The 3,358-nt window shown below is 47.1% G+C and overlaps 1 protein-coding gene across 2 annotated transcripts in view; it reads left to right on the forward strand.

The window, feature by feature from the left end:
- Positions 1–6: 6 nt before the first annotated feature.
- Positions 7–3,358, forward strand: part of KIAA1456 (KIAA1456 ortholog) — a 47,489-nt gene continuing 44,137 nt past the window's right edge. For both annotated transcript variants that reach the window (XM_015565191.1, XM_015565199.1), the window contains exon 1: positions 7–355. The gene's annotated coding sequence lies outside the window, so the exon portion shown is untranslated. The remainder of the gene's footprint in view (positions 356–3,358) is intronic.

The raw sequence follows: 3,358 nt of genomic DNA on the forward strand, positions 1-3,358 counted from the left end.
CGCGCACCTTCCGTCTATTTTTTCTTACTGCTTTCATTCTCACACTCTAAAATAGGTCACGGGGTGGAAGTTACACCTGGTACAGCCTCCGCCTCGGATGCAAAAGCAGCTTTTCCTCCCCGGCTCCGGGAGAGCATTGCAACTATTCGGTTCCGTGGAGCTTCCCGCCCCCATTCGGTGCAGGAAGCTCGCCGCCCGCGGGTCTAACAATGGTCTGCGGAGGGGAGCGGCGGGAAGCCTGGGGTCCAGCCTAGTTCAGCTGGCCCTGCGCCTGCCCTCCCTCCGGGACCCGGAGGAGGGGGCGCGACAGGTCGGCTCACTTGCGAGCGCCCGGGACTGGAGTCTGACCGCCTGGGTGAGTTTCTTTTGTCGTCCCTGTCGCCGAGGGTGATCTGTTTACCTGGAAAACTTAGACGTGATCAAAACAGGCGAGCCTGCCCTGCAGATGGGGACTGCGGAATGTGCCTCCTAGGTCCACCGGGCAAAGCAGAGCTCTGAGCTGCAGGGGACGTGCTTGGTGTCTTGAAGGTGAAAATGAATGTCTGTTTCCTGGAGTGCGTGTGTATCCTTCCCTTTAGAAGCTCTCATTTGGGAATGGATTTTTAACTAGCAGCAGGCGGTGAACTAAGATGACTGGAAGTCAGAAAGTTTTTCAGAATATTTTTTAGTTGAGCTTTAAGAACTGACTGAAACAGTCAAAGAGGATGGCAAAAAATACAGCTTAAGAATGCATATCAAGATGGGATGGTAGGATTTGCATAATGTTTGCTCATATGTATGTTTTGGGGTATTACCTGGGCTCTTTGTGATCAATGTGATAAGCGTGCAATGCTTTATAGAGAAAGGGGGTAAGGTTATAAACATTTACGTGCACAGCTTTGTATGTTGGTTGGCATGCATGCATGTAAATGTGCATGGAACAGCTCGTGTGGACAAAGAGCCAGCATATATCTATCTCGTTTTGTGGTTATGGTTATTGGCAATCTTACAGGTAATGATTGGCATTTAACCCCTTGTTTCAGCCGCTAAAAATACTATTATTCGTGTGACTTGTAATCCTATCGAACCCTTGGATGACATTACTGGCTAATAAATGGTTAATTTGTTCTGAAGTTAGGGAAGGGAGACTGTAGATTTTTTCTGTCCTCGACAGCTGGCTGAGTGTGCCAGACTCAGATTGGTGAGGGAGGCTTAGAGTCGCGGAAGGGGAGAATTGCCCATGACTTCTTCCTTTTTCATACACTCTTATTGATTTCAGAGAGGAACGGAGAAGGAGAGAGAGATAGGAGCATCAATGATGGGAGAGAATCATCTATCAGCTGCCTCCTGCACGCCTGCTACTGGAGATCAAGCCCACAACCCTGGGCATGTGCCCTGACCGGGAATCAAACTGTGACCTCCTGGTTCATAAGTCAAAGCTCATGCCGTCTAAAGGACACCTTGGCCATTTGGAAAGTGCCTCCTGGCGAAGGAAACTGCCAAGGTTACTGGCTAAGGTTAACTCTGGGTTGAAATGGAGGGGCAGCCTTCAGTCTCTGTCCCTGTGTGCCTCTAAAGCCAAATCTTATGGTGATTAAGGACCATACAGAATGTATTCTATCTCAGGATATTTCTCTTTTTTTAATATAGTTTTATTGATTTTAGAGAGGAAGGGAGAGGGAGAGAGCGAGAGATATAAACATCAAGGATGAGAGAGAATCATTGATCGGCTGCCCCCTGCACGCCCCACAGAGGGGATCGAGCCAGCAACCGGGGCATGTGCCCTGACTGACCGGGAATCGAACCGGGACCTCCCAGTTCATAGGTTGATGCTCAACCACTGCACCACGCCAGCTGGGCTCTCAGAGGTTTTCTGATAAGTGAATATATGAATACTTAAGTGCATTTCACTTGAAAAGAATTCGTATGCACCTTTAGAAAGCTAGTTTCCAAAATCTGAAACACGTTATGATGAGGACACTGTCACTGCTTTGAAGAAGGCATGAAGGGCCAGACAAGCTTGGCAATAGGCAGGAGCTCAATGTTGGAGGGGAGGACGGGAAAGGCAACTAAATCCCTGTGTTGGCTGCATGTTGATGTCCTGAATTGTGTTTTAGATAGGAATCGAGTGAAGCTCTCAATGTCATATAGCCCTTGATATAATGCATTGTTGAGATGCGGCTGTCAGAACTTGTCTGTGCCATCTTGCATCTTTACTCGTAGACAAATTAGGAAGTGTTCTGAGGAGAGTGGCATGAAAGTATTAAGACTCTGGGGATTTATTTAAGGACAGACTGAAGGAAGTAAATAGCAAGCCTGATTCTAGCATATTTCAGTCCCTGGTAGGGCTGCTAAGTGACCAGTTGAATGTCCTTCAGTTTTTGCGATTCTCTTCTTTTTAAAAAAATATATTTTTATTGATTTCAGAGAGAAAGGGAGAGGGAGAGAGAGATAGAAGCATCAATGATGAGAGAGAATCACTGACCGGCTGCCTCCTGCATGCCCACACTGGGGATCGAGTTCACAGCCTGGGCATGTGCCCTGACCAGCAATCGAACCATGACCTCCTGATTCATAGGTCGATGCTCAACCCCTGAGCCACACCGGCCGGGCACAATTCTCTTCTCTTGATGTCATAAGAGTACGTAGCACAGACCTCTGGCCAAGAGGTCTCCAAAAGGAGTTGACTTCATTCACTTTGGGTATTTCCCTCTAGCAAGAACTGTGGAAAGAACAGTGTCTTTGAAGAAGGAAACATGTGTCAATGAGGCAGGAACAGTGGGCCTGGGCTGTGACACACATTTTCTTTTTTCAGGTTAAGAATTAGTCTCAGTAGAACTCTTAATTCCTTTGTATAAACACCTTACCTTGGATTTTTTTTCAGACTACTCTATTGAATTATAAAAAGGATATCTGCAATCAACTTTTTAGCTGACCAGAACCTAGACCATAATTCACTGTCAGCTCTTTGCATTGCTGTCTGACTTTAAAACCATATATAGCCTTAGCTGTTTTTGCTCAATGGTTAGTGCATCAGCCCGTGGACTGAAGGGTCGTGGGTTCCATTCCAGTCAAGGATACATCCCTTGGTTGCAGGCTTGATCCCCATCCCCTCTCACCACCACCCCCACCCACCCCCACCCCCTGTGGAGGCATGTGCAGGAGGCAACCAATGGAAGTGTCTCTCTCACATCAATGTTTCTCTCTAAAAATCAACGAGGAAAAAATATCCTTGGGTAGGGATTAACAACAACAACAAAAACCATATATATATGTAAGGGACCACTGCCACTGTCTTTCTCAAAGGAGGGCAGGACAAGCACTCAGAGAACCACGGCCTGCAATCTGCTCCCCAAAAGCTGTGTGCTAGACACACATA

The sequence above is a fragment of the Myotis davidii genome, unplaced genomic scaffold (assembly GCF_000327345.1).
Source record: "Myotis davidii unplaced genomic scaffold, ASM32734v1 scaffold71, whole genome shotgun sequence".
Lineage (NCBI taxonomy): Eukaryota > Metazoa > Chordata > Mammalia > Chiroptera > Vespertilionidae > Myotis > Myotis davidii.